A 9,972-nucleotide genomic window follows, 5' to 3' on the forward strand; every position below is an offset into this window, starting at 1 on the left:
CTCTGATGTCATGTAGACATTGATTAAAGGTTAGACTCCCAATGTATTTTTGTTGAAAAGTAAATCGGATTGACGTCATAAGGCAAACATTGATTTGATGTAAGCATCTGATGTTATCTTGACATTGAATTTTGGTTGGTCTCCTAACGTTGGATAAAAGTTATTTTAGTTGAATAAAATTGGACTGACATAATCCAACGTCAGCTTGATGTTAATCTCAGATGTTATGTAGACGATTACTGGTTCAACTCCAAATTTGGATACAAGTTCTAATTTGGTTAAATGAACATAACCCAACGTTGGCAAGACGTCATCCTCCAATGTTGGTTAGACATGTAAGCAAGAGGTGCATTGCTGTCAAAACCCAACATTAGGTTGACATCAATGACCAAAGTTGGAAATGCAAAACATCAGAGGGCGTGAAAACCAACGCTAACATCACATCAACTTCCAGACATATGACAGTATGACACCAAATTGTGTCAAGTACTGAATGGTGAATAGAGGGTAGCTCACACAGCAGTCACTAGGTCTGATTAAGCTTGATCCAGAAAAGAACATAACAGTTCACCTTTTTTTTACCTTAACACTGGACAAATAAAGAAATACATGAAATAATAGCACAGCCTACCTCAGAGAGAACTTCCAGACAGTTTCCTTTTTACTTGCATATGTCCCACAACAACAACAAAATTATTAATAAAATATATTCCGGTGTGTTCACAACAAAAATATAATAATTAAAAAATATAATCCAGTGAGTTCACAACAACAACAAAAATTATTTAAAAAAATATATTCCGGTGAGTTCACAACTACAAAAAATAATTTAAAAAATGTATTCCGGTGAGTTGCCAGATTAAACTGTAGGTCCAAACAGAACTACCAAGATCCCCCAGAATTCACAGTGTCAGTTCAATCAGTTCTGAGTGCATGCGTTTGTGTCCCCCGCTGCCTCCTCTTGCCTGCATGTCCAGTGAGCTACCAGGTTTTAGGTCCAACCAGAACTAATTCAAGTTATATCAGTCCATAGTGTCCCTCTTGAAATGGACAGTTCCCCTGTGTCTCCCGCCTCTGCTGCTTTAGGTTGTCCTCTGCTTCTGGGTTGAACGTCATGACGGCATCTGTAGAAAAAGAGAATACAAAATATGTAACATGCTGTCATAACCTTACACCACCACATTGTCATGTTTTGCAAATTAAATTATTTACAGGTGTGTCTACAAGGTCACAATGCATACAAAAACTTGAAAACTTCACATCATGTTCACCCTCATAACCTTAAAATAACAAGAGTTCAGTTGGTTAAGCAGGCCCTCACCCAGAAGAATTAAATTGTGAAAACCACAGAACACCCAAACCTTATACTGTGTTATGCTGTGCATTACTTCTTACTTACTTAAAAAGCTTGGTCACAGAGGTGCTTCTTCTCTCCATCCTCTCAACGACTGGACCCAAGCAGACACATCACGCCAGCTAAGAGAGAGAGAAGAAAGAAGGAAATAGGTTAGACCAGGGTTTCCTAAAGTGGGTGCTGTTGCACCCTAGGGTGCCTTGATGCCAGTCCAGGGGTGTCTCAGAATAATCTGATCATCAATATCACTACATCAATATCAGTTCACTAAGTAAAACTGACCTGATTTGTGAGGAGTTATTTTTCCATCTACGGCCAACTCTCTTCTGCAAAAATAGCAGATCTACAAGCTCACAACATGTCATGACGCGCTGTGAGCTTGTAGATCGGCTATTTTTGGTGAACCTTCCTCCCAGAATAGGGATGCTGGGGTTCAAGTGGTTAAACATAAAGTATAAAGTTATTTTCAGTCAGTTCTAATGGAAACTGATATTTCTCCAATGGTGTAAGATTCAAAATATTTACAGTGTACTTCAAGGGTGCTGTGGATTAAAATATTATTTACAGGGGCGAGGTGACCCGAGTCAAAAATGTTTGAAACCCCCTGGGTTAGACACCAAATCAAAGACACTTGCCATTGTATCAAAGGGAAGGACATGTTTTGCCCAATTACATTATTTACAGATTGGTGTGTGCCAATTGTCTGTCCTTGGTCAACATGAAGTTACCTTGTATTGCTCTAAAATACATCAGTCTTCTCCAAAGCCACCTTCCTTTTCCCCCTTCATGTGGTTACCGAAGAGCCTGAAGAAAAACATATTACATTTTTGTGAACAATATAGTAGGGTAAGGTTCTTTTGTAAACATGGCATATAATCTCTTGATCCCTTGTTGATCAGGTGGCCCAGGGTGGTCCGCTTTTTTAAACCCTCTACACCAAATCTGCTCAGCAACAGCAGGTCTATAAGCTACATTCATGCAAAATTGTATTTATTTATTTTCACATAATTTTCACATATCATGACATTGTCATAAGAGGGGGTTCCAGTGGTTAAGCTGCGAAAAAATGAAAACATGCAGACAGGCCATCGCCTAGAATAATTAAACAAATAATTATGCAGACACTGAAAACCACATCACACAAGGGTTAATTCATATTGTATGTTGAAACATGCAGAGAGGGAAGCAAGCACATCTCCAAAGATTTACAGGTGCCGAACCAAGGAATATATAATATACACACCATGGAAGGAGGAGGTTCACACACTGTTCCAGAGCTCCAGTAAATAGTTTATTAGGATAGAATAATAACTATTTACCGGAGCTCTGGAACAGTGTGCGAACCTCCTCTTCTTCCATGTTGAAACATGCACTTTATACTGTGACTCATATAAAGCCTACCAAGGTCTTAAAAGCTTGGTCATCACAGAGATGTTGCTCCTCTCTCCATCCTCTATCCTGTCAACCACTGGCACCAGGTCCGAAAGGACTATCAGACACGTCACGCCACCTGAGAGAGAAAGAGAGGTTAGACACCCAATCAAAGCGTTATAATTTTCCATCGCACAACAGTTTGTAGATTGGCTATTTAGTACAAAACAATGATCAGACTACCTGGTTGTTATCTCCCAAGAGTAGAAACCACCATGTCTATCCCAAAGGAAAGGCGGGACAAGCACAGCAGACACCTGAGAGAGAGAGAGAGGGAGAAGTGAAAACAGACTAGTGACTAGTTCATACATGTTTGCTTCCACATAAGACAGGACTGGACACTGCGTCACAAGAACAAGCAGCCACCCAACGTACGGCACCTGAGACACAGAGAGAAAGGAAATAAAATCAGCACAAAAAGAAAGGAAACTTGACTTCGGTCCATTATCTCCCCTTTAATAATACCAATTTGTATTGTTTTATATCATTTTTATCATTGATTCGTCACCTTTACAACAAAGTACAGCTTGTAAGCATCGGGCATTCGAGGCATGAGCGACACAACCTAACGTGTGGGTAGCGCCGATCAAGGTTTTGCCAAAATGGCTTGCAATATTGTTCTGCTGGCATTTACTCTCATTGTGGGCTTCCCTGACACTGAGCTTAAAATTAACAAAGTGTAAAAATGGTCAACATGTGTTGTTTTTTCTTTTCCTTATTACTGTGGGAGAGTGCAATCATTCAATCATTAAAGGGGAGATATAATGGACCGAAGTCACAAAAATAGCTGATCTACAAGCACACACAATGTGAGGCTGTAGAATGGCTTCTCAGTTCAAATAAATCATTATTAATTAAGTAAATTACCTGGTTGGCTTAGCTCCCAGGATCACCTCATACCACCACAGAGACACCTCATGTAACAGAGAGAGAGTGAAAAAGGAAATGAATAGGTTAGATTTTATCATACTCCATCAAACAACAATGTTGCATTAGACACAAAATTATCTACAAGAACACATTGCATAATATGAGCATGTACAGTATATTATTTAGTACTTGACTAGTTCCTGCAGTGATTGGCTGCAGTAGATTGGCATTCAGACGTGTTTGTAACACCTGTGAAGTGCAGCTTTGGCAGTACAGGGTAAGAAGAGAAGGAGAAGTCTCATGCAAAAGTCATGCTGTATTCTATATTGGATCTTGGATATTATACCACAGGATGAAGATACCTTTTATTTTCCTATTGTGGATTACTACTGGATTTCCTGGATTAAAAAGGACTTTGCTAAAGGGTGGTAAGAGGAGACTTAACCTACCATATTGCATAGACTGGTTTTCTTTTCAACGTTGGAATTTTCTGTTGACAGAAGAAAAACAAAAGTTGAAAGACTACAAAATAAATTACAAATGAGCCATGTACCACACACACACACACACACACACACACACACACACACACACACACACACACACACACACACACACACACACACACACACTCCTGTTAATCACTTCTAGCTCCCACTCCCACTTTGAGAACCATGGCACAAAATCAGTGTTTGTCAATTATGCATTTGAGCCATGGACCACCATTTAGTGAGATTTAGCCTCTCAGTCTCATACCTAATAATTTAGGAATACAGATCATGTGTAAAAAATAATTTAGCTTGTACATTTGGTTTGATTTTACAGTAATTAAAAGATCTATAGGGGTCCATTTGGTTATCAACTCCCCATCATTTAGCTGGGGACCACCTGGAAGGCTGGAACCAACCTAACATTACTAAACAAACACTATATAAATAGCAATGATTACTGTCACAATAACACTATTTAACTGCTGAATAAATAATGGACCTTGGAAACATTATATAATGGAAACTTTTTTACAGGAATGAGGGTTCCTGTCACATATTAAAAGGGGTCTGCAGCCAAATAGTCATTTTGGATTTTGGGGTCCTTGACATGAAAAGGGCTGAAAACACTGGAGTATGAATTGTAAATAGTGAAGTTGTAAAAAGTACTGGAAGCAAAAGCAATCAATTAAAATAGCTTTACATACCTGTGTCATCTCCCTGCTCCAAAACTCCTTCTCTGTGTGCAAAAAGTCTCCATAATGTAGATTTAATCCCACAAATAGACTGGCAGCAACCTATCTTCCTGTTCAACAATCAACAGTGATTTTATTTAGTTTAGTTTTATCTTTAATCACTTTTAGACAAGCAGCTCTCAATGCTTGCTGTTGGTGACAAATGTAACTGCTGTGGGCTGTTTGGATTCAAAGTGGGGGTGTGCTCTCAGCAGAGCCAGTGGTAGCTGGCCACATCACAGTCACATGACACACAGCCAATCAGGCATTTGCAATTGCATTGTGGGCAGTGTAGTTGATTTTCAAACTGCTTTCCATAAACACACATATATTGTGTTCCTCTCTGTAACTACAAAGATGGCTCCCTTCATCTTTCATGTTTCCTCCAAACTATAATATCCCAAAAGATAGGCATTAAAATGTGTTTTAATCAGATTTAATTACAGATGATAATTTGCTTGTATAACCAATGTCTGCCCAACATTATTTTACTAACGTCCACATAACGTTGAAGTCTAACATCATCAGACGTTGATATTTGGTTGGTTTTAGGTTGTGTTGGTAACTAACCAATAACCAACGTCTGTTCAACGTATTATCCCAACGTCAGGTTGACGTCAGGATGATGTTTTTATTGTATTATACTCATTTCAAGCAGGATAGTTTTATATTAAGCTTCTGAAGCATTGAGGAATACAGTATGGTAGTGGATCTCAAACATTTCAAAGAAGAAACATTTCCATTAGAGAAGATTTTGATGAGTCAAGCAGTGATTCTCAACTATTTTAATTGCAAGAACCCCAGTTTGACATGCATTAGTCTAAGTACGGACCTCCATTTTATGGCATTTCTATCTGAGACCCCAATTTATTGTAAAATCAATGTTAATGGGTCCATTTTGGTTCCATTTGTACACTCTATGAGTTACCCATAAGGGTCCATTTCATTCCTAACTATCATTTAGCAGGGGACCCCCTGGAACTCCCTCAAGGACCCCACTTCGAGAACAAATGCAGTTAATATCAGGTTGCCATTCCATATATCTTTACTGTTTTTAAACCATTAAGACATAAGGTCGATACCTTCTAAAGCCTGACCTAAGTTTTCAGAAAAAAACGCCTGAGGGATAAAACAGGGGTTCCCGTCCATAATGGGTTGTGTATGTTGGGCTGATTTGTACACTTTGTTCTATGTCACATCTATAATGTTTTACATTGATAAACTTCATAGTTAATAGTATGCGGTATTAAACTGTGGATACCCCAGGCTGGCTTGCGGTGGACATTTTTGTCTGAATGATATTTTTGCCATGGAGTGGACAATAATGTTACCAGTAGCACACAAAGAGCCAGTCTCAAATGTCTACTAGCACAGTGGTTCTCAAAGCAGTGGTTCTAAAACCAACCAAATATCTATGTCTAATGATGTTAGACTGCAGCGTTGTGTGGACGTTGTAATGATAACGTTGGGCAGACATTGAGGTTTGGTCAAATATCCGACAAGAGCATGTCAGTGTTCGACGTCAATATGACGTTGGGATTATACGTTGAACAGACGTTGGTTATTGGTTAGTTACCAACACAACCTAAAACCAACCAAATATCTATGTCTAATGATGTTAGACTGCAGCGTTGTGTGGACGTTGTCATGATAACGTTGGGCAGACATTGAGGTTTGGTCAAAAATCCGACAAGAGCATGTCAGAATTCGACATTAACCTGACGTTGGGATTATACGTTGAACAGACGTTGGTTATTGGTTAGTTACCAACACAACCTAAAACCAACCAAATATCAACGTCCGATGATGTTAGACTTCAACGTTATGTGGACGTTAGTAAAATAACGTTGAGCAGACATTGAGGTTTGGTCTAATACCGACAACAGCATCTGAGTATTCAACGTCAACCTGAAGTTGGGATAATACGTCGAACAGACGTTGGTTATTGGTCAGTTACCAACACAACCTAAAACCAACCAAATATCAACGTCTGATGATGTTAGACTGCAACGTTGTGTGGACGTTGTCATGATAATGTTGGGCAGACATTGACGTTTGGTCAAATATCAGACAAGAGCATGTCAGAATTCAACATCAATATGACGTTGGGATAATACGTTGAACAGACATTGGTTATTGGTTAGTTACCAACGCAACCTAAAACCAACCAAATATCAGCGTCTGATGATGTTAGACTGCAACGTTGTGTGGACGTTGTCATAATAACATTGGGCAGACATTGATGTTTGGTCAAAAATCCGACAACAGCATGTCAGTATTCGACGTCAAGATGACGCTGGAATAATAAGTCGAACAGACGTTGGTTATTGGTCAGTTACCAACACAACCTAAAACCAACCAAATATCAACGTCTGATGATGTTAGACTTCAACGTTATGTGGACGTTAGTAAAATAACGTTGGGCAGACATTGAGGTTTGGTCTAATACCGACAACAGCATCTGAGTATTCAACGTCAACCTGACGTTGGGATAATACGTCGAACAGACGTTGGTTATTGGTCAGTTACCAACACAACCTAAAACCAACCAAATATCAACGTCTGATGATGTTAGACTGCAACGTTGTGTGGACGTTGTCATAATAACATTGGGCAGACATTGACGTTTGGTCAAATATCAGACAAGAGCATGTCAGTATTCGACGTCAAGATGACGCTGGGATAATAGGTCGAACAGACGTTGGTTATTGGTCAGTTACCAACACAACCTAAAACCAACCAAATGTCAACGTCTAATGACGTTAGACTGCAATGTTGTGTAGACGTTATTATAATAACGTTGGACAGACACTGAGGTTCAGTCAAATATCCGACAACAGCATGTCAGTGATTCAACATCAGCCTGATGTTGGGAAAACACGTTGAACACACGTTGGTTATTCGTTAGTTACCAACACAACCTAAAACCAACCAAATCTCTATGTCTAATGATGTTAGACTTCAACGTTATGTGGACGTTAGTAAAATAACGTTGGGCAGACATTGAGGTTTGGTCAAAAATCCGACAAGGGCATGTCAGTGTTCGACGTCAACATGATGTTGGGATAATAGGTTGAACAGACGTTGGTTATTGGTTAGTTACCAACGCAACCTAAAACCAACCAAATGTCAACGTCTGATGATGTTAGACTGCAACGTTGTGTGGACGTTAGTAAAATAACGTTGGGAAGACATTGAGGTTTGGTCAAAAATCCGACAACAGCATGTCAGTATTCGACGTCAACCTGACGTTGGGATAATACGTTGAACAGATGTTGGTTATTGGTTAGTTACCAACACAACCTAAAACCAACCAAATATCTACGTCTAATGATGTTAGACTGCAACGTTGTGTGGACGTTGTCATAATAACATTGGGCAGACATTGATGTTTGGTCAAAAATCCGACAACAGCATGTCAGTATTCGACGTCAAGATGACGCTGGAATAATAAGTCGAACAGACGTTGGTTATTGGTCAGTTACCAACACAACCTAAAACCAACCAAATATCAACGTCTGATGATGTTAGACTTCAACGTTATGTGGACGTTAGTAAAATAACGTTGGGCAGACATTGAGGTTTGGTCTAATACCGACAACAGCATCTGAGTATTCAACGTCAACCTGACGTTGGGATAATACGTCGAACAGACGTTGGTTATTGGTCAGTTACCAACACAACCTAAAACCAACCAAATATCAACGTCTGATGATGTTAGACTGCAACGTTGTGTGGACGTTGTCATAATAACATTGGGCAGACATTGACGTTTGGTCAAATATCAGACAAGAGCATGTCAGTATTCGACGTCAAGATGACGCTGGGATAATAAGTCGAACAGACGTTGGTTATTGGTCAGTTACCAACACAACCTAAAACCAACCAAATGTCAACGTCTAATGACGTTAGACTGCAATGTTGTGTAGACGTTATTATAATAACGTTGGACAGACACTGAGGTTCAGTCAAATATCCGACAACAGCATGTCAGTGATTCAACATCAGCCTGATGTTGGGAAAACACGTTGAACACACGTTGGTTATTCGTTAGTTACCAACACAACCTAAAACCAACCAAATATCTATGTCTAATGATGTTAGACTTCAACGTTATGTGGACGTTAGTAAAATAACGTTGGGCAGACATTGAGGTTTGGTCAAAAATCCGACAAGGGCATGTCAGTGTTCGACGTCAACATGATGTTGGGATAATAGGTTGAACAGACGTTGGTTATTGGTTAGTTACCAACGCAACCTAAAACCAACCAAATGTCAACGTCTGATGATGTTAGACTGCAACGTTGTGTGGACGTTAGTAAAATAACGTTGGGCAGACATTGAGGTTTGGTCAAAAATCCGACAACAGCATGTCAGTATTCGACGTCAACCTGACGTTGGGATAATACGTTGAACAGATGTTGGTTATTGGTCAGTTACCAACACAACCTAAAACCAACCAAATATCTACGTCTAATGATGTTAGACTGCAACGTTGTGTGGACGTTGTCATAATAACGTTGGATAGACATTGAGGTTTGTCCAAAAATCCGACAACAGAATGTCAGTATTCAACATCAAGATGACGTTGGGATAATACGTGAACAGACGTTGGTTATTGGTCAGTTACCAACACAACCTAAAACCAACCAAATATCAACGTCTGATGATGTTAGACTTCAACGTTATGTGGACGTTAGTAAAATAACGTTGGGCAGACATTGAGGTTTGGTCAAAAATCCGACAACAGCATGTCAGTATTCGACGTCAACCTGACGTTGGGTTAATAGGTTAAACAGACGTTGGTTATTGGTCAGTTACCAACAAAACCTAAAACCAACCAAATGTCAACGTCTGATGATGTTAGACTGCAACGTTGTGTGGACGTTAGTAAAATAACGTTGGGCAGACATTGAGGTTTGTTCAAAAATCCGACAACAGCATGTCAGTATTCGACGTCAACCTGACGTTGGGATAATACGTTGAACAGACGTTGGTTATTGGTTAGTTACCAACACAACCTAAAACCAACCAAATATCAACGTCTGATAATGTTAGACTGCAACGTTGTGTGGACGTTGTCATAATAACGTTG

The 9,972-nt window shown here is 39.5% G+C and overlaps 1 long non-coding RNA gene across 1 annotated transcript; it reads right to left on the reverse strand.

The window, feature by feature from the left end:
- Nucleotides 1–639: 639 nt before the first annotated feature.
- On the reverse strand, nt 640–4,121 carry LOC308294047. The gene is made up of 6 exons (XR_013962516.1): nt 3,653–4,121; nt 2,969–3,042; nt 2,756–2,864; nt 2,083–2,158; nt 1,400–1,476; nt 640–1,124 (listed from the first exon to the last, which is right to left on the reverse strand). It is a non-coding gene; the product is annotated as an uncharacterized lncRNA (long non-coding RNA).
- Nucleotides 4,122–9,972: the final 5,851 nt, after the last annotated feature.

This window comes from Nannobrachium achirus (assembly GCF_963921795.1).
Source record: "Nannobrachium achirus genome assembly, chromosome: 11".
NCBI lineage: Eukaryota > Metazoa > Chordata > Actinopteri > Myctophiformes > Myctophidae > Nannobrachium > Nannobrachium achirus.